Raw genomic sequence first — 22,428 nt, 5'->3', positions numbered from 1 at the left:
TCCTCAACGCCCTCTCCCAGTCGAGAAAGAACAGCCACAGCCTCCGGTGCGGTTAGCTCACCTAACAGACCTGCTCATCGAGGCTGGCGCCCAACTCTCTTGAGTGATGGTGGGTTTGGGGTTCGTGCCCAAGTCTCTGATGACCTGCTGGGCCTAACCCCAGCCCACCGGCCAGTGTCCACCCAGCTGCTTTAAGTAAATCTCAGACGTAAAGCCCCTTCTGCCATCCCCAGGTTCTGCCCCAGAGAACTCACTGTCTGCAGCGTTTTCTCTTTGTAGCTCCTTCGGCTTAACTCATGGGAACAAGAAGTTCATCAGGGATGTAAGTCATCTGCAGACTTAGCCTGTTCCCTGAGGATGAAGTGTCCTCAGACGCCGACACATCCTAGATCCTTTACTTTGTGGAAAACCCGCCCAAATCATTTCCTGAAGGCTCTGCAGCTGCTATGTTATCTCTTTGGGAAAGAATCTGTCTTCTGTCTTGGCTGAGGCCGGGGAGCAGGGATGGGGGTACGCTTGCCTGCCTAGTACCCCATCCAAAGGGGCAGACCCCCGCCCCAAGGCGTCCCCAGTGGGGAATCTCCCCTCCACCTTGCTGGCTCACCCAGCGTCATACTTGCCTCTAGCCACTTTATATAGAGAATAAAATATTTTTTTCTGCGCATCTTTGGGCTTTTTGGGGAGGGTGGGTACGTTTCTGGTTGTAACAAGTGACTTTATTTCTTGTTTGCCCATCTCTGTCTGAAGTCCCCTGAAACCTCCAGTCTGGGAGGATAGATGCCTGATTGCCCACTTTGTATCTCACGCGATGTCTGAACGTGTTCCACGGGAATTTCACTGAGCTCATATCCAGGAGAAGCAAACAGCAGTGAACCTGATAGTGAATTTTGGGGCACAATCCCAGGCAAAGTGCTCACCAAGACAAAACCTTTGCAGGAACCACTCTCCTCTATGAGGAAAAAAGGTAAGGACACGTGTCCAAACGTTTGTTTGATGATTCCAGAGGCGTTTCTCTGTCTTAGGACTTGGCGAGGCACAGCCATCTTGCTCATCCTGGGAGTGACCCAGGCCGACAGCTGGGCTCGCCCACTGGTCACTGAGCCCAGTGGGGAGGGGCCATCCCTGGGGAAAGTTGATGTGGGGTCAGGCGGTAGACTGTGTCCCAAAGAAGGCCGCCCCTATATCTCCCAGCCCGTCACTCTCCTGTGGCGTGACCTGCCGCTCGTCCATTGGGAGGCAGAGTGGAGTCCCTCCCTTTGCGTCTGGCTGGCCCTGGACAGGCTTTGACCCTGAGAAGGCAGGAGAAGTGTGACCAAGACGGGGCTGTGGGGGAGCTGAGCTCCTCTTCCTCCTCGGGAGCCCTGACACCATATAAAGAGCCAGTGGGGAGAGACAGATCCTGCCAGGCCCCAGGCCTCGGCCACTCTGGGGGGCTAGGTCTGCAGGTACCAGCCCCGGGCCCCAGCCTCCAACCGATTTACCATCCAACACCACATGGAGAAGGGCTCCCAGCTGAATCGCCCCAGTGCCTGACCTACAGAGTTTTGTACAAACAGAATGATTGTTGTTATCTTAAGCCACCCAGTCTCTGGGTGGTTTGTCATCCAGTGAAACAATCTAGTGACTGGATGTTGCTGGGGTCCCAGGAGCCTGGCAGTGAATGGTGTCAGGGGATCCAGGCACAGCGAGAGATGAAGCAGGAACCACTGGGCCACGAGCCACACAAGTGCATTGTCTGCTATCACAAACCCATATCCCAGAGGGGCGCCAAAGCAGTCACTGCAATCCTAGGGCCTCAGCCACAGAGGCCGGCTTCTGTAATAGGCAGAGACACAGTGAGCAGAACCCAGTCAGAGATGACAGCAGACACAGATTCGACTCCACAGAGTGGGAGGAAAGGAACTCTGATCCCTACATAGGATCAGAATGTGCCTTAGCAACATGGGTCTGTGTACAGATGCAACAGACAGGCCCAGCCCCTATAGACCAGCCGGGCACCATGAGGGGTTGGGAACAAAACCTCACATTTATAGTCAAATGATTCTTATAAGGGTTCCAAGAGCATTCAATGTGGGAAGAATACTCTTTTCAACAAATGATGCTGAGACAACGGGCGTCCACATGTGATAAAATGAAGTTAGACGCTTACCTCACACCATATACAAAAATTAACTCAAAATGATTCATAGACCTAAATGTCAGAGCGAAAACTATAAAACCCTTAGAAGAAAACTTCAGAGGACATCTTCATGACTTTGTTTTAGGCAATGGCTTCCTATATATGACACTGAAAAGCACAAGCAGCAAGGGAGAAAATAGACAAAACAGATCGCATCAAAATTAAAAACTTTCATGCTGCAAATGGTATCATCAAGCAAGCGAAAAAGACAACTCAGCGAATGGGGGGAAATTTTAACAAATCATAGGTCTGATAACAGACTTGTATCTAGAACAGATAACAAACTCCTACAAGTCAATAAGAAAAAGACAAGTAACCCAATTTAAAAATGGGCACAGGATCTGAATGGACAGTTCTCCAAAGAAGATACAGAAATAGCCAACAAGCTCATGGAAGGATTCTCAACCTCATTAGTCTTCAGGGAACTGCAAATCAAATCCACTGTGAGGACCACTTCACTCACACTCGCCAGAGGGGATGAAATCAAAGACGTTGGACGAGAGTTGGCAAGAGAGTGGAAAAACTGGAACCTCATACGTTGCTGGTAGGAATGTCAAATAGCTCCTCAGGCTGGGCTGGGGGAGAATGGGAGTTCAATACTGATAGATATGGAGCTTCTTGGGGGTGGGGGGGGGGCAAAAAATGTTCTGAAATTAGATTGTGGCGATGGTTGCCCGACTCTATGAACATACTAAAAACATCGGATTACGTCCTTTAAGGGGGTGAGCTGTAAAGTGAAGGGGTGGGAACTTGCTGCCCCAAATACACCACTTTGGCATAAGGATTCTTTCGAGCTGAAAGCAGCTGAGAAGCAGCAGATACAAGGAAAGCTCTGCCTTCCCCATCTGCCTAAAAGCGGGACATCACCTGGTGAAGCCGTCCCCTCCTCCCCTGTCCACCAGGCAGGGTAGAAGTTGATCCCAGACGGCCCCAGACCTGTGTCAGCCCTGAGACGCAGCAGAGGAGTCTGCATTGCAAGTGGCTCTGATCTTCCATTAGTTTCCCCATGCGTCTACCTTCCCACGATTTGCCCCCTAGAGACTCAAAGTCCTTGCTTTGTCTTGTCACCTCTCTACAAACGTGTTGCTGTTTGTGGGGATGCAGGATAAGCCCGAGGTACCCGTCTGAGTGACTCATCTCAGCGGGCTCCTGCGAGATGGAACTTCTGTTTTTCTCCTGTTAATCTGTCTTTCGTTAGTCTAACTCAGAGTCCGGCCAATGAACCTAAGATGAGTACAGGGAAAACGACTTGCTCCCCTCAAAGGCGTGTGCGTTAGATCTCAGTAAGGCTGCTACAAACACAGACACGGCCTGGCTGAGAGGAGGTGGAAGGAGCTGGGGAGGAATCTGCTTGGTTCCCACCCTGCCTCCCGTCCTGTGACGGTGAGAAAGGACAGTCACCTGGGATCCTCAGTAGACAACATGTGCGACTTAACAGAATGCTTTTAATATAATAAAAGAAATGAAGGATTTAGATAAAAAAAACTTTAACAATGTGCTTTTAGTGAAGTATTTTATCTATGTTTCAAAAAATTGATCACCCAGTAATGATAGGTAAGACATATAGGTACAATTACCGTTTGTCTGAGGGTCTAAGATTTTAGTAAATGTGGCAGAGAAAATATATCTAAATTCAAACTGCAAAAGTCAATGTGAACTCACAAAAACAAAGCAAAGGCATCTTTCCTGTTCGAAAAACTAACTAAACAGCCACCGTGGCCTCTCTGCCCACCGTTTCTCATGTGCTCCCCAAACACTCGCCCTTCGCTTTCCAACTCTCTCCTCCCCTGAAGGGACCCAGGGCATCTGGGAGAATCTCTGGTCCACGTCTCAAGGCAGAGGAAACTCGCAGGGGGCCCGAATTCCTGAGGTTGCCAGGAAGCCAGGACGCTTTCAAGGACGTCGGAAGGAGGCCAACGGACGGAGGAACTAGCTTATGTGGACTCCCAGGGACCACACGTGACGCTTTGAGTGTCTAAAAGCTCTTCCCTTTATTTTATTATTTTTTTTTTCAAAGATTGGCACCTGGGCTAACAACTGTTGCCAATATTTTTTGGTTTTTCTGCTTTATCTCCCCAAGCCCCCCTGTACACAGTTGTATTTCTTAGTTGCATGTCCTTCTAGTTGTGGGATGTAGGACGCCCCCTCAACGTGGCCTGATGAGCGGTGCCATATCCGCGCCCAGGATCCGAACCCTGGGCCGCTGCAGCAGAGCTCTCGAACTTAACCACTCGGCCACGGAACCGGCCCCCAAAGCTCTTCCCTTTAATTGAATGCAATCGAGTTATAAAAAGCAGTATAGTGAGCAGCCCTTTACCCAGAAGCTGGGCAGGTACTGTGCGATCAAACTCCCAGGCTTCCTCAGTCGGATCGGTGAAAATGGTTTTGCATTGTAATTTTAATTCGCATTTTTCTCATTATGAAGGAGAATTTTTTATATGTTTAAAAGCCACTTCATATGTTTATGGCCAGCCCAGTGGTGGAGTGGTTAAGTTCGCACGCTCTGTTTCCGTGGCCCAGGCTGGGGGTTTGGATCCCGCGTGTGGACTCATACCGCTTGTCAGTCATACTGTGGTGGCAACTCACATGTAAGGGAAGACTGGCACAGATGTTAGCTCAGGGCTTATCTTCCTTAAGCAAAAAAAAAAAACGAAGATTGGCAACAGATGTTAACTCAAGACGAATCTTCCTCAGGACAAAAGAAAAAGCCATCAGCTATGGTCTGAATGTGTCCCCCAAAGTCGTATGTTGAATCCTAACCCCCACAGATGATAAAATGAGAAGGGCCTTTGGGAGGGGCTTAGGTAGTGAGGGTGGAGCCCCCGTTAGTAAATGGGATTAGTGCTCTTGTCTATAAGAGACCCCACAGAGCCCCCTCTGCCCTTCCCCACTGTGAGAACTTGGGGAGAAGGCGCCAGTCATGAACCAGGAGGCAGCTCTCGCAGAGGCGACCATGCCGGCGCCCTGGTCTGACATCCAGCCTCCAGAGCAGAGAGGTAAACGTCTGGTGTTGATGAGCCCCCCAGGATTTTGTTGAAGTCGCCCAAACGGACCGACCATCCGTTAGACACTGTCTGTCTCCCCCTCACTGTAAATCGCCTATTCAAATTATTTGACTATCTTTCTACCAGATTTTCTATTAGATTCTGTGGGTATTTTCTTATTGGCTTCAAGGATCTCTTTATATGTTAAACACATTGCCCTTTTGTGTGTGTGACAGTTTGAAAACATAGCCCCTGTATTAGTTTTCTATGCTGAGTAACGAATTACAAGAAGTTTGGCAGCTTAAAGCCGTTGCAATCCCGTGGGTCAGAAGTCCAGCATGTTTCCACGGGATCCTCCGCTTGGGAGCTCTCAAGACCGAACCCAAGGGCAGGCCGGCCGCATCCTCATCTGGAGGGTCAGCTAGAGAAAGATTGGCCTCCACACTCCCCCAGGATGCTGGCCAAATGCACTTCTCTGGGGTTCTATCCCTGAGGAACCTAGCTGTCACCTGGACCGCTCTCAGCTCCTAGAGGCCACTCCCAGGTTCTGTCACAGGGCGCTTTCCACAACATGGCAGGCTGCTCCTTCAAGGCCAGCAGGGGAGCATCTCTCTGACACTTCGGTGTCTTTTAAAAGACTCACCTGATTAGGTCAGGCCCACCCAGGATAATCTCTTTTTTCATTAATTCAAAGTCAGTTGATTGATAACATAATCATGAGAGTGATGTTTCATCATAACTTCTGGTCCCGCCCACACCCTACGAGAGGAGATTATACAGGATGTGTATATCAGGGGCCAGGAGACTTGGGGCACATCTTAGAATTCCGCCTACCACAGCCTCTGAATTCTTTGACCCTCAGTCCATTGAGAGATGGGTTCTTTGTGCCTTCCCCTCCAACCTGGGCCCTGTGGCTATTTGACCGATAAACTGCAGCAGAGGGGATGCTGTGCCAGCGTCCAGCCCCAGGCCACAGCTCCTTTTCTGGAGCTCAGGACCGTGGTCTCAGGACCATGAGGAGCTGGGTTCACGAAGCGGCCATGCAGGGGCCTCAGAGAAAGAAGTGGACGCCTCACCTCCACGGCCTCTGCCGGGCTCCCGGCTGACGGCCAACCCCACCCGCTGGCCATGGCGGGCCACCTTGAAAATAGTCTCCTATCCCCCACAACTGACAATCGTCTGGTCACCTCGGCTGGCAGCGCGTGAAGCAGGGGCTTCCTCCCACCACCCAACCCCGTCCCAACGGCAGGGCTGTGGGCAAGCGCACGGTGAAGCCAGCCTGTGTGGGGCACAGTCATTGAAACGGGAAGTTACGGGTTGCAAAACTTTTCTCAACCCATAAAGGGAAACGTCATTTGCCTTAAGACTTCACTTATGGTGCGGGTTTTTTTAATTTTGATTTTTGCTTTTTGGGTGGGGGGGGGGTTTGGCCACGAAATATTTTTAGGCCTCAGATTTTTAAGTTAATTTAATAGGCAGGGGAGTATTTCGGATGCTTAGTTTCTTCTGTGACACATTTATTAAGCGCGAGGCTGAACTCTGCCCTATTTGTGTAAGAAAAAGAATGAATACCAGCAACTATGTGTGAGCCAATATATTAGTTTCCTGTTTCTGCTCTAACAAATTGCCACAAACTTAGTGGCTTAAAACCGTATGAGTTCATTGTCTTCCATCCCGCAGGTCAGGGTCTGGGCTAAAGTCAGGGCAGGGCTGGCCTGCCGAGACCCTGGGGCAGGGTCTGCTTCCTCGCCTCTCCAGGTTCTAGGGGCCGCCTGCATTCGGTGGCTCGTGGTCCCTGCCTCCATCTTCAGAGGCTGCAGCGTAGCATTGTCTCTCTTCCCCAACCTCTGCTTCTGTCTTTATATCTTCTCTCTCCAACTCCGACTGGACAATCCACGACCATCTCCTCGTCTTCACCAGCCTTTCACCATTTCAGATGATGTTCACAGTTTCCGGGGTTAGGACATGGGCCTCTCTGGGAGATTTATATTCAGTTGATCCCAGCCAAGATGTCCCAGAACCACAGACACAGCACAGAGAAAGGAAAAAGTGGTCAGCCCCCGCAGTCTCACACGACGACCAAGGAGAGGACGTCAGCACAGTGCTCCCCGTGACGGATTCACACGGAAAAGGGTGTGAACGTGGAAGATCCCATCCTTTCCTTCTAAGAGGCAAGACTCTTTAAAACAATACTAACTACGGTGACGTGTCAATAAGATGAGCATAAGAATGCTGACGGGCCAAGCCACTGCACGTCCCACACAGCAGATCTGAAAGAACACAGCATTTTGGAGAAAGGCAGCACGGGCCGAAAGTGAAATAAGCATTTTAAATAGAGAGAGAGATAGATGACAGACAGATAGAAATACAGACCTAGGTATGTAGGTCTGGCTGTAGAGGCTCTGAGAGGGACTCGTGAGAATACATGGAAGTCTTTGGGTAGCTGAGTCTGAAGGCACCTTGGAGAGCACAGCCACGCTCCCTCTGTCCCACCCGGGGGTCACAGCGCCACTGACACCTGCAGGGGCCAGCAGGAGGATCAGAGAGGAACACGTCCCGGGCCCCCCACTGTGTGGAGCGCCTCTCCTCCCGGATGGCCTCGGAGGAGGAGCCGAGTGACTGCAGAGCTCGCGCACTTCCTCGGCAGCCATCAGTCTGTCCGCTAGCCTGTACCTGTCCCCGCGGCTCCCTCCCACCTGTCCGTGGTCGGTGTCCTGCTTTAGCGCCTGCCCCGTTCCCCTGCCCAAGAGCCCTCTCCCCAGTCCTCACCACCCACCCTCCACCATCTCTTCCTTTCTTCCGCATCCTCCCCAGCAGGCTGCCACCAAGTTAGCAAAGCTCCCCAATAAAAACAACTCCCTGGCCCCATCTCTGCCCCCTAAAACGTGGTTTACCCGCACCGTCTCGACTCCCTCATCTCCTGGCTGCCCCTCAGCACCCTCCAGGCAGGCTGCCACCCCATCGTGCCAAGGAAGCCCCAGCGTCCCCAGGAAGCCCGTCTGACGGCCGGGTCTCGGCTGTGGCCCTCTCCACGCAGGTTGCTCCTTCTCACGCCCTCGCCGGCTCCTCCTCCCAATCTGTATTCGGGCACCCTGAGGCTCCGTCCTCAGATCTCTTCGTTGGCTTGTCGACACTTGCTCCCCAAGCAGTGAGTGTCGTCCAGTTCTGTGGACTCGACCGCCGTCTGTGCACCGGAACACTGGAACCACACCTACGCCCCCGCCCCCTCCTCACACCCCCAGTTCCCACCTGACACCTCCACGAGGACCACGGACAGAGGAAAAGTCCTCCCTCCTTCCCTCCCAGGTCTGCGGCTGGTCTAATAACTAGACCGACACAAGACAGATCAACAGGAGAAAACAAGTGTGACTTTGTACGTGCACGGGTACCTCTGAGAGCCCCGCAGAGATGTGAGCCTCAAAGAAGGGACTGAAGCAGGCAGCTTCCGTACCTTTTAGACAAAGAAAGAGTGAAGTTGTGAAGAACGGACAAGACGAAGCATTCAGGGCTCGAGTGGGAATGGTGAGCAGGCAACGAGGCTTGTCAACACAGGCCTCCAGGCCCTCGATTCCCTAGCTCTGGTGACAAGGACGCCCTCCCCCCTCTGGGGACAGAGAGGGGACATTTATCTCCTGCTGTCAGGGGGGCAAAGGAGGCTCAGAGCATCCTTCTTGCACTGGCTCTTTCTCAAGTGCCTTTAATTCAATATGCCAATAATCCATACCAATAATCAATATTCCAGAGTGGCACATTTTGGGGTGACACATTCAGAACCCCAACAATGGTTAGGGGCTTCTCCAACGTAGCATGTCAAGGAGTCCCTGAGTTTGCCCCATTCCTGCCTCTCTCCCCCTCCTTCATCTCTGTTAATGGCCATGCCATTCACCAAAACCTTTTCTCTCCTTGTCTCAAATTTAGACCCATTCCACCAGCATTCAAATGTCCAAACCTGTGATGTGTTAGATGTGTGCCTTTGCAGGCAGCACTGGCCCCGGAGCCTCTTGCTTCACCTGGGCTCACCGGGGTCCTGGGTTCCTCGTGTCTGTGTGGCGTGGGCCGGGGCTCCCCTTGGGGCACCATGGGGGAGTGTGGAAGTGAGGGGAAAGGGACAAGTGTGAATAGACGCCAACAGCAGACACTGAGCATGAGCGATGCTGATGTGTGGGCACGCGCAGAGGAGGGATCACAGCCCATTTCTGAACCCTGAACGCAGACAGGGGAGCGTTGATAAAGGAAATAGCAAGGGAAACCACAGCGAGACTCTGCGCCGCAGTGGGAGGTGGGCGGGGAACGTGGAAGAGACGGCTCTGCTGGGGAAGGCGGCGGCCCGGCTCGGCGGGCGGGGCGAAGAGGAGGACACGGCTGAAAAGCAGCCACTGTCTGAAGATGTGTGCAGAACGGTCCACACCACCCACCCCCACCCCGTGCACAGAGCTGCCAGGGCCGTCGGCCAGGCAGTCACCACCGGGGCGGAGTGAGGTGCCCAGGCAGGGGAGGACTTGGCAGCTGGCGTGCAGGCCAAGAGCGAAGGCCGCCTGTGCAGGAATGCAGTTGTGGGGGCGGAGCCCCAGCTTAGCATCTGTTCGCTTCCCGGCCCACCCCTGCTGAGGGCCTTCCCAGGCAGCAGGCCCTGCTCAGGCCCTGGCGCTTCCACCAGCCTCTGCAGCCGGCCAGAGCTTCGAGAAATCCTGCCCATGGAAGAAGGCAACCAGGATGCCAGAGAGAGAAGGACAGAGGAGGAACTTACCTCGGAGGAAACAGGGAACTCAGAGAACACCCGACAGCAAACCAAGAGCATTGGCTCAGCATCCTCAGAGGCGCTAGGAAACGGGGCATCTGTAGAGCAAGAGCATGGCATCATGCAAGCGAGCCGTGTGAGCCTCTGGAAACCAAAGCGAGGCTTCACAGGGGGCAAACAGCAAATATGGACTGGCAGGGATGTTGAGGAAATCTCAGAGAACACAGAGAGGAGGAGGACGGAGCGCATGACGGAAACAATAAGAGACACAGGCGGTTAAAACAGCCCAGGCCCATGGCCTAACCCGCAGGAGCTCCAGGAGAAGAGAGACAGGGACAGAGCGAGAGGGACAGAGACAGAGAGGGACAGAGAGACAGAGAGAGAGAAGGAAAGAAAAAGAACACAAAATGGAAGGTAGGAAATTATCAAAGAAACAATAGAAATTTTTCCAAGAGCTGAGGGGGACACAATCCCCCCATTGGAAGAGCGTGAAGAATACAAATGCCACTCTGAAGAGAGACTTGACAGAAATTGCTGTCCCAGTGATGTCCTTTGCAGGCCCGTCCTCTAGGGCAGAGCATCCAGATGGAGCCCCCGATGTGCCCGAGGCAGATATGCACAGGCTGAGTTTGACGTTTGACTCGTCCTCGGTTGGCTGAGCGGGGCCGGGGCAGCGCCTCCGCCAGGAACAGCGCCCTCCTGCTCTGACTCTAGTCCCCGTGCCACAGCACCTGGTCCGGCATGCGACACGACACAGGAAGGTTGGGAGTCACTTGTCCCCGAATAGGAGACCTGGGCAGCTTAGGGTGGCACTCTTTGTGGGAGCAAAACAAATGGGAATAGCTTAAATGTCTACCAATGGGAAAACAGACTAAAAAACAACACAGAGAACATTACACAAAATAAGGACACACACAGGACTCACAAGTCCTCACGGATAGAGTGTGAAAACAAATGTTAGTGAAAAAGCAGGCTGCAAACCATTTATATAAGATCTATAATACCATTCACGTAAAGTTAAAAACCAAACCCAGTGGGTTGTACGTATAAAAATAAGTTTTCAGACTACAGTTTATGATTTTTTTTTTTTTTTTAAATGCCAGTAAGCCTTGAGACGTAGTATCTTCGCTGAGATGTTTGGTGATGTCCTGCTCCACCGCCAGGGGACACGAGCCTCCATTATTTTATGTCTTCAGGACCTGATGTCATTGCCAAAGATAGGTGTGTTAGACGCAGGGAGGGAAATGCCTCCCCAGAGAGCGAATGAGGCAATCGATGAGTTACACATCAATAAGCAACTAGATAAACCGAGAATTCTTAGGAAACTCAAGAATGTGGCGGATCCATTCACTCCCTCCACCAGATCTGGACGGATATGGACTGAGGCACTTTGCCAGAGCTGGGGGCACACCTGATCCACGCCCCACACGGCTTCCATTCTGACAGAAGGTCTTGTGTCACCACCTGCAAACGCACGTGAAGTAGAAAGAGCTGTGGGCACCCCCGGGGAGATGTGACCAGCCCAGGCGTCAGGAAGAGCCACCTTGATGAAGCAATGTGTAAGCTGAGAGCTGTAGGACCAAAGGAGCTGACAAGGTAAAGAAGCACAAAAGAACATTCCAGATTAAGGGAGCTCAGGTATGGAACCAGTTGAGAAGTTATGACTAAAATGAGAAATCTGTGATTACAAATAGTAATGCTGTCACCCAAGAACTACCATGCCGTTTCTGCGCACAAAAGGGGTTCCATCACAGATTCCCGGGAACGGCATGCTGAGTGAGTTTCGTCTTCACAGTGAGCAATCTAGTGGATTCCACCGTTCTTCTGTTCTGAAGGTTACACGTTTCCTCTAAGACTGGTGCTTTTTGCAATTGCAAAAACATAATATTCAACTGCTTTTGCATGGCTATGTAGCTTCATACAAGACAAATGTCCTATATCCCAATATAGGCACTGATTTTTCTATCTTAGGAAAATAGTTTTGCCCCTGAGTTGCTGTGGATTCTTTTTTCAGAATTTAGAATGTAGAACATGGGGGAGGGGGCTGGAAGCCTTTAACTTCCAAGGACAAATTTCATAACGTTCTAGATTTGAGCATGTAATTTCATTAGTGATGTGTTCTCTTTGTTTTTGCTATTTGCAGTAACTATTTCAGGAGTTCAAAATTACAAATTTTATTTTGAAGAGCTTATAAAAAGTAAAATTGTCTACTTTATAGTATTGAATTTTCAAACAAAATAAGAATACGTAGTAGTTAGGGGCTTGCCAATGGAATAAGATAAGGGGGAAAAAACTAGGAAATATGAGTAATGTAATGATGGTTGTCTTATACACAAATTCAAAGTGATCAATGGGAAAACTAGCAGAAGTCATAGAAGAGCCCCGTTAGGGGGGCAGTGGGCAGATACGGTTCCAGCAACAATACTGATGAGGATGGAGCCTGCCCCAGGGAGAGAAGTCCAAGGCGTCCTGCCCTATAGACCGACCTGTATCAGCCTCCGGGAAGCGTAGGACGTCCTGACCTGATCCCACCTGATTTCTATCCAAAGTTATAGGACCACCCAATACCCAGACCTCACCTGCACTGATACCATTTTAACAATTTTTTGCATCTTTCCTTTGTCTTGTAAAGAAATAGCTCACATACCTGTGCCTTGTAAATTTAACTCTAACCCTCCACACATTGCGGCTCTTAGTGCGCATGGGTCCCGTCCCCATGCTGTTATCTGAATAAAAGAAAACTGCTGCCAGGGCTGCCCCCATGGCCCAGTGGTTAAGTTCGCGCGCTCCACTTTGGTGGCCCAGGCTTTCGCCAGTTCAGATCCTGGGCGCAGACATGGACCCGCTCATCAGGCCATGCTGAGGCGGCGTCCCACATGTCACAGCTAGAAGGACCCACAACTAAAAATATACAGCTACGTACCCCGGGGACTTTGAGGAGAAAAAGGAAAAATAAAACCTTGAAAAAAAAAGGAAGGCAAAAGATAAAAATATTTTTTTAAAAAAAGAAGAAAGCTACTGCCAGACCTTGAGAGTCCAAGAAATCTTTCTTTTGACTCCTCAACTCACCAAGCCCGCATCAATAACCACTAGGTTTTCTATAGACAAGGAATATCCAGTTAGAAAAGGTAATGAAAAATAATCCCCCCAAAACTATAAAACAGGTACCAAAACTGATCAATAAATGCAACCAATCCTAAGCCTAGTGGAACTTGAAAGGTGAACCCTAATATTCTTTTAAAAGAGAAAATAAAGAAAATATGGCAAGAAAATTTTAAAGGTGGGAGATAACGAGTGCACTGTCGTATCACACGTAGATCTCCCGGGCTCTGGAATGAGGACAGCGTGGCTGTGCACCCCTACAGGCACCCTGATCGGTGGAACTGAGCACGTGACAAAGGTCGTAGTTCAAACAGATAGGAGAAGAAGGGATTATTTTCTAAGTGGTGTTGAGACAACTGTGTCCATTTGGAGAAACTGGGATGTCTTCCATATATCACACATTCTTAAAAATTTTTGTATTGATTAAGGACCCAAATGTAAAAAAAAAATAAAATTATAAAAGTACTGGAAGAAACAAGGGAGAATATTTTTATGATTATTGGGTGGGAAAGGACTGTTACAGACTGAATGTTTCCCCGAAATTCATACGTTGAAATCTTAACCCCGATGTGACAGACCTGGGATGGGGAGGAAGACCTACTCTCATACATTTTTGGTAGGAAATTGGTACAGGATTTTTAGAAGAACTATTTGGAAGTATCTATCAAAATTTAAAGTGTGCGTATTGTAGGGGAGGAAGACAAATCCTCTACCCTCTAGGTCCTTCTGGCTGGGCTATGAATTAAATTGACATGAGACAGAATAACAGGAAAAAATTAAACAAAGCTTTATAACATGGATACATGGGAGAGACCCAGGAAAAGTGAGCACACAGCCAGAATGGCCCAGCTGCCACCTTAAATATCATCCTCTGGGGCCGGCCCGGTGGCTCAGTGGTTAAGTGTGCACATTTTGCTTTGGCAGCCCGGGGTTCGCCAGTTCAGATCCCAGGTGCAGACATGGCACCGCTCGGGAAGCCATGCTGTGGTAGGCATCCCACATGTAAAGTAGAGGAAGATGGGCACGGATGTTAGCTCAGGGCCAGTCTTCCTCAGCAAAAAGAGGAGGATTGGCAGCAGATGTTAGCTCAGGGCTAATCTTCCTCAAAAAAAAAAAAAATACATCCTCAAAGGAGGACGTTGGGGGTAGCGGTTTGAGATTTCAGAGGGGAGGCAGACAATTTACATAAAGGTGGAAATGCAAATGTTTTTTAAACAAGTTTTGCTGGGCAAAAAATGGGCTTGTTGGTGCCTTTCTATCACGTCTGTTTTACATTATCCTATAGCCGTCAGCTGTTGTATGGTGCGAGCTCCTTCCAGGAAGGGGCCTTCCGGGTTAAAGTCTTTCAGGCAGTTTGGGGGAAGCTCAAATGTTCTTCCTGAGTCTTTTGAGCCTTTATTGTCTTCAGCTCGAAATAATCCGCATACCAGAGTGGTGCATCTTGGGGCAGCCAGCCCTGAACCCCATCAGGAGGAAGGCAATTCACGTGGAGATGGGAAAGCACATGTGTGGTAGACAGAACTCTGATGAGTGGGCTCAGCCAGGACCCTCCCCGTCTGCCACGCCCAGAGTTATCTATGGTGATGGCCTGTCCTGGGGACACGCCTTCTGTCTTAAATTCTTTCAGGCAGTTAGGGAGAAGGTCACAGTTTCTTTCAGAGTCTTTTATTCTTAAAAATAATCAAGGCAAAGGGACACTTTGGGGTGGCCAATTCTGATGCCTCACAGTATACTTTATGATAGCGATTACATTTCTAAAAAGCTGTCCTACAGAAATACTCACGCATGTGTAAGTGGATGTTTATAAAAGTATCGTTCATCAGAATAAAAACTGGAAACACCCTAAATGTCCATCAGAAGGGGAATTTAAATAAACTGTGTCACTTTAATACTAAAGAAAACTATTTAGTGGTTATAAAGAATATAAGAAATTCCAGTTTGGGACAGCCGACAAATGACACCTGCTACCCTCCAGCTCTCTGAAACCTCATGCCTGGAGCAATGCCTCCTTTGACCAGGGCTCCCTGCCCACCCCCTACAGTGAAGTCGGCCTGTCAGCGGTGGTCTCCTGAGCTCCTAGTCAGAGCTCACTGGAAACTTCCCTGGGGGTACACGACTTCTGTTCAAAACAACACTGCCAAATTCCAGTGGCCGCTGAGACCCCCTGTAACGCACATCCCCAGATCACCATGAAGAAGAAAAGAACAGACAGTTTATAAGAGACATACTTATATAAACAAGCGGCTGGGCAGAGGGAGAAAAAAGTAATTTGGGGAACAACTTATAAGTTAGAAACTCTCTAACATACTTAGAAAGATTTATGGGGCTGGGCTGGTGGCACAGCGATTAAGTTGGCACATTCTGCTTCAGTGGCCCAGGGTTCACAGGTTCGGATGCTGGGTGTGGACATGGCACAGCTTGTCAAGCCATGCTGTGGGAGGCATCCCACGTGTAAAGTAGAGGAAGATGGGCACGGATGCTAGCTCAGGGCCAGTCTTCCTCAGCAAAAAGAGGAGGAGTGGCAGCAGATGTTAACTCAGGGCTAATCTTCCTCAAAAAAAGAAAGAAAGAAAGAAAGAAAGATTTAAGGACATTTTTCACTATAAAATAAAACCTGGACAAATAGAGAATTAGTATTTAACAGGCATAGAGTTTCAGTTTTGCAAGATGAACAGAGTTGTGGAGATGACTGCACAACAATATGAATGTGCTTAACGCCACTAAACCACTCTAAAAATGGTTAAGATGGTAAGTTTTATGTTATCTGTATTTTACCCAAATTAAAAAAATAAACCAGGATATTATGAAAAGTGACTAACCAAAGACGGAGGATGCCTTCTGGCTATTCCTTGGCGGTGCTCTCCCTGCAGCTGGTGGTAACAAAGGAGATGGGAACAGGAGCTGCTCGGCTGGCCATCTGGAGAAGCACCTGGACAGGGCCACCCACCCTGGGCTGTGCGTGCGGCAGACCCACAGCCATCTTGGGACCAGAGGGGAGGCAGGCGGGAGGCAGAGGGGCCTCAAACGCGGCGTGCAGCTGCGGCTCTCCACCAGCCTCCAGCCCCGACTCTGCTTTCTCATAAGCCCTGGTGATTTGAGCCACTATTTTTGGGTTCTGTGCAGCCAGATGCAACCCCCAACTGATGCATTCCTATTATACCACACGCCTGTCCTGTGTCCCCAGCAGCACCTGGCAGAGAGCTGTGCAGAGCAGCCTCTTCACAAATACTTGTGGAATGATAGGAATAGCCCCCTGACTGTTATAACTTATATCCACCAGAGCACAGCGCCCCCAAAGGGATCGCTACCTTGAAGACCTAAAAGGAAAACAGCAACCTTCCCTGGGGAGGAGCTGAGGACTAGCGACACTGCCCCCAAGGCACCCTCCCTGGGTGTGAGGATGACGCCCCAGCCGATGAGGGAATAAGCCGGAGCCCCACTGTGGATTTCCGAGCTCCAGCCCCTCGGGAACTCAGCTCCCTGAAGCCAGTCAACGTGTGGCATTAGTGCCAGGGAGCAGGTGAGGAACCCTCGAACTCATTACAGCTGGAGCAGAGCGCCTCGGCTGGGGGGCCGGCGGGGGGGGGGGGGGAGTGGGGGGGGCGTGTCAACCCCTCCCCATGGTTCCCATCACGGGCCCTTCCTGAAAACCGGAGGAGAAAGATTTCCCTTTCTTCCTGGCAGTCAGCAGCAGTCGCTTACTCAATGGACACAGGACGAAAGAATTCTTAGCCGTCCTCATTAGAAAGGCTGCTAAACCGTAAATGGCACAGGTCGTGGAACACAGAACAAACACTCGAGCTGCTGGCCCTCCTCTGTCGTTTCTGAGATCAGAAACCTGGACCTGGAAAAGCTAATATTTATCACTAATTTAGCAACTAATTTGGGAACTTAAATCCACACTTGACAGTGTAGGGGAGGAAAAATAATTTTCCCTTTACAATGAGTTCTTGACTGAGATCCTCCAGTAATGAAAGACAGATTGATAAGGGAAAACGACGGAAGGTTAGTGTTATGTATACTCATGTATACATGGGAGAGACCAGGGAAACTGAGAAGCTCCCCAGACGGCCCAAGCCACCACCTTAAATACCATTGTAGGGGAGGACGAAATAGTCCTCTCCCCTCTGGGTTTTTCCTGGCAGGTCTAAGAATTAAATTGCCCTGAGACAGACTAACAAGAGGAAATCTCCAGGTATACATGGGAGAAAGCCAGGAAAACTAAGTGACTTGCCAAAATGGCCAAAACTACCACCTTAAATATCACCTTCAACTAAAGACGAAGGACGAGGTTGGGGTCGTGGTTTAGGGTTTTGAAGGACAGGAAGGCAACTTGCATGGAGATGGAAAAGCCAACATTCATTAGGTAAACAAATCTTTCCGTGCCTTGTAGAGACAATGACACATGGAGGGGACTTTGATCAAAGCAGCCCTGCTCAGTTCCTCCCCACGCACCACACCTGGTTCACATTATACTGTAGTTACCTATGGCGACAGCTCCTTCCTGGAACAGGCCTTCCATCTGACATTCTTTTAGGCAGTTCAGGGGAAGGTTTCTTCCCCCAAATTTTTTCAGAATTTTCCCCAAAATTTCTTTCTGAGTCTTTTGTTCTTAAAAATAATCAAACCAGGGGCTGGCCCCGTGGCTGAGTGGTTAAGTTCACACGCTATGCTGTGGCGGCCCAGGGTTTCGTCAGTTCCGATCCTGGGTGTGGACATGGCACCACATGTCAGGCCATGTTGAGGCGGCATCCCACATGTGACAACTAGAAGGACCTGCAACTAAGGTATACAACTATGTACGGTGGGGGGTGGGGGGAATTGGGGAGAAAAAGCAGAAAAAAAAAGATTGGCAACAGATGTTAGCTCAGGTGCCAATCTTTAAAACAATAATAATAATAATCAAGCCAGAGACACATTTTGGGGCAGCCAATTCTGACCCCCCACACTGTTTACAGTTAAAAGAGAGATGTTGGGGTGGGGAGGCCAGTTTGGGGGGGTGACTAGGAAGAGCAAGATAAACAGGGGACATTGAAGTCGGTGCTCTTCCCAGAATCAGATTCTCCTGTGGTTCCAAGCCGGCCTCCTCTTCCTGGTGCAGAGGGAAACCTATAGATGGAGATTCCCTTTGTAGATGTGAACGTCCCCCCCAAACGGCAGCTTCTGCTCTGTTTCACAGCTTCTCCTGCCTCAGCTGTTTCTCCAAATAATCGTTGTGCCAAAGAGATGCATCTGGGGAGGCACATTCTGCTAGCCTTCAGCAAGCTCTAACATCTAGAAGAAAAGGGATAGTCTTGATATTTTCCCCAAATACTGCATATTCACTGTCACTCAGGAAAAAAAAACTCTAGAGGCTTGACTGTATTTTGTTGAGTTTTACCTGACCTGGTGTTTTCTGCTCCGCCTCCCTGGTGAGGACTGTGGTGGTCAAGGCCACTGCCCACCCCATGCACCGCCACCTCACCATCTCTTCTTTGCCTTCCTTGGCAGGTGGGCCCTCATCTCTAGTCTCCAGTGGAAAGAAATCACACTCCAGGAAGATGATCTTCAGCACACATTACGTCTTAAACGTGAAAACAGGCGAGATAGATAGAAAGATCTTGTAATGTCCTCGTGTGAGCTACAGGGACACGGGGACACGTGCAGACAGCCCCCTGAGGTGGTCCCTGCTTTGGGGATCCCCACCCGCTCCCTCCAGCTCCCCGAGGCTGATGGACAGGCACGGATCCTCCTTCAGTTCTGAGAATGAAGAAGTCCACGTTCCACCCACCCCGTGGCGACCACCGCCTCGCCCCTCCCAAGCGTCACTTCCCTCATATCTTGTTCTGTGGTCAGGGAGCAAAGAAGGAAGGAATCTGAGGACATGTCCACTCTTCACTTACCAAACACAGAAACTGACAGCTCTCTCCCCTGAGTCCCGCCGGCCCCGCTCCCGTCACATGAAGAACAGAACAAGAAGCAACAACTAGTCTCCTTCCTGCTTCCTTCTCAAATGAGCTAAAGAAATTATTCCGACACTTGTTCAAACGGTAAGGAAGACCTTGTTCAAGACTATGGGAGTGAGGCTCCACTCCGAACGCAGCAAAGATGGCTGAATATAGCAAAGATGGTCCAGGCTTACAGCCCACGCGCAGAGGGAGAGATCGGTGGGTGGATGCAAAGCCACCAAGGAGACATCCAGGGTCGGGGTGCTGGCTACGCTGACTCAGCAGGTTCCTGCAGAAGCAGTGAGGGCCATCAGACCCCGGGCAGGGGTGAGGACCTCGCCCAGGCATCTGGAGTAGAGAATCTGGCTAAGCTGACTCGGCAGGATTCTGTGCTGAGATCGTCTTCCAAAGGCCAAGGACAAGGAGCCTGTCTGAAGCCTGGTCAAGGGGAGGCTCTTTGTGAACCACCAGAGTTAAATTGGGGCAACTTGTGTGTGTGTTTGCACACCTGCACATAGCGTGTGTGTGCACAGACGTGTGTTTAATTATGGAAATGGAAGATGCAGAAGCAAGAGTATTTTTAGTTGAGACAAGTTGCTCCCTCAGGCCCAGTTAACTCCAGGCTGTGTGGGGATCTTCCCCCGCCCACATCTAGAGATGTGAACCAGCAGGGGTTTGCTCCATCACTTATCTGGAATAAAGATTAAAATTAAGATTAGTGGTCATCTGCTCTCAGGAACAAGCCAGCCAGGGAAATTTACAGGAAATGAGACAAGAGTCTGGGGGAGTGGCCCACACGCACTGTTGTGCATCCCGCCCACACTTAGCCCTAGGGGACAACTCAGCCCTCAGTCCTCAGACACTTATTGAACACCTGCTCTGAGCCCGGCCCTTAGAAGGTGCTGAGGATCCAGTCCCCACTCCTGAGGGGCCTGTGGTCCAGGAGGGGAGGCGGAGGGTCCCCACTCCTGAGGGGCCTGTGGTCCAGGAGGGGAGGAGGAGGGTCCCCACTCCTGAGGGGCCTGTGGCTAGGAGGGGAGGCGGAGGGTCCCCACTCCTGAGGGGCCTGTGGCTAGGAGGGGAGGCGGAGGGTCCCCACTCCTGAGGGGCCTGTGGTCCAGGAGGGGAGGCGGAGGGTCCCCACTCCTGAGGGGCCTGTGGCTAGGAGGGGAGGCGGAGGGTCCCCACTCCTGAGGGGGCTGTGGGCTAGGAGGGGAGGCGGAGGGTCCCCACTCCTGAGGGGCCTGTGGCTAGGAGGGGAGGCGGAGATGCAAACACTCCAAGGCACCTAGGGAGCCAGGCGCAGCGTGGGAGGAGGAAGCAGGAACAGGGAGGAGGAAAGGTCAGGGAATCCACCCTCCCCCCCCCCCCCCCGCCCGCCCCCCACTTCCTCCTCCCTCCTCCCTGACCCTAGGAGGATTGTTCGGTTTAATCCCAGTCTTTTCACAGTGCCTAGCAGACTGCTTGGCTCACAGGTGCTCAGAAAGAAGACGTCTTTGAATGAACAAACCCCGTTCTTCCTCTCAGAATGTGGAAGGAAGGCCCCACTTTGGGGGCCATGAGCTTTCGGCTGGCGTGACAAGGCTGCATCCTCTTTGCTGCTGCTCTGTAGTGTTTTAGGTCACCAAGCGGGTCCCCAAGACACTGATGAGCCTGTCCAACCCCACTATGAGGAAAAGTACTAGGTCTGCAGGGGAGGAAGAGTCCCTCTTCCCTCCCAGACCCTCCAGCTGGGGCTGACAAGAGACAGAGCAGGAAGAGAACTGACGTTATTCCTGTGGGCAGCACAGGGATGTGGGGAAACTCCCCGTCAAGTGGCTCAAAGGGGCCCCTGGTAGCAGGTGGTGGGTGAGCCTGTCTCACAGGGCACCGCCCGCGTGTGGCCCAGCGCGGCCACAGAGAGGCTCTGGCTGGCACAGGTGCACCTGAAAGGAGACGTTTATCGTTCCCAGTGAAAGCAAGGAGACACTGCCTCCTTTCCCTTATCTTTCCGAATTTCTTTGTCCTTTTCAAATGCAGGTAAGTCTTTTTAAAGCATTGCAAAGTAAGCCTCCAACCAGTCTTAAGACTCAGGAATGTTTCCTAAGGGCCTGGGCGTGCATCTCTTTGAAACATTGCTTTGGGGTAGAGAAGCCCCAACCCCAGGGCCCTGCGAGGAGGTGGGCCGACTTGTCACCTGACTCCCCATGGCGAAGCCCACCTAAGATGACAGGTTGTTTCCACTTGGCTGTGTCAGAGAGATTTCTTTCTGTCTTGGCAATCCCTTTAGCGGGTGGGGTTCCTGGGGTGGGCATCCCATTCTGGCTTGATGCTTATTGGATAACAACGTTGTTTTCTCTCTCTTCTACCTTTGTGGAGCGGTTCTCTGGGGTGGGGGAAGATGGCAATTACGTGTCCCCACACGGGCGGAGAGCAGCCCCAGCGCACCCGCCCCAGAGCGCCTGCAGGTGGGTGCAGACTCCCGGGCTGCAGCAGGAGCTCCTCTTCCTCGGCACCTAGAGCATCCCCCACCCCTGGGGTTTCCGGAAAAGACCAAGCTCGGCAGGAGCCCAGGCCAATTACCATCAATCAGAATTTCTGGGGTAGGCCTGGGAAACCCACATGCTGTTTTTCAAACATCCCCGGCACAGCTGGGGTTGGCAGCTCCAAGACCCAACAAACCCACGTCGTCGCCGGAACCGGAGCCTCAAGCAAGCCATCAAGGGGTGGAAAAAGGCCGAGTTCCCCATGAGGAGACGCCCCATCTCCGCCTGCTCCGGGCCGCACGGGCTAGCTCCTTGTCCTTTCTAAACTGAGTCTCTAGCCTTTCCTTTCACTTTGGGAACAATAGGTTGCCATCAATTTCATTTCACCTGTTTGCTCACAATGAAAAAACCCAAAACAGCCATGCTAGGGAAGGGCGGGGGAGGGGAAAGGTGTCCGACCACTCAGGGTCCCTAGCTGGGTCTGAAAATTAAGCTCAAAGACAGATTAACAGGAGAAAAGCACGCAAATTTATTTAACACGAGTTTTACATGACACGGGAGCCTTCATAAGGAACAGTTAAACCTGTGTGTTTTCATGCCAGGTTGGCTGCCGCATGGATGGCCGTGGAGGAACCTGATGGGACAAGGTGTGACGTTGATGTGGATTAAGGCTGCCCCAGCTAGAGAAGCCCAAGGTGACCTGGCCTACATGCCAAACTATATGACCCAGTGGACTTTTTTTATGGTATGAATTAGGACTGCCCCAGGGAGAGAAGCCCGGGGCATCCTCACCTGCATGCCGATCTATATGGCCAGATTCGTATCTAAAGTTATATGACCGCACAATAACCAGACCCCATCTGCACTGAAATCATTTAATGACTTTTTACATCATCTTTTTCTTTTTTTCCAGTAAAAATAAGTCACGTACCCTTAGAAATTTAGCCCTAACCCTCAACTCGGGGCAGCAGCAGGAGCTCTGACTGCCCGTGGGTCCTGTCCCCACGCACCAGCTCTGCCTGCCCATGGGTCC

This window comes from Equus przewalskii, chromosome 22, assembly GCF_037783145.1.
Source record: "Equus przewalskii isolate Varuska chromosome 22, EquPr2, whole genome shotgun sequence".
NCBI lineage: Eukaryota > Metazoa > Chordata > Mammalia > Perissodactyla > Equidae > Equus > Equus przewalskii.
The sequence above is the reverse complement of the archived record's forward strand: the minus strand, read 5'-3'. Positions refer to the sequence as shown.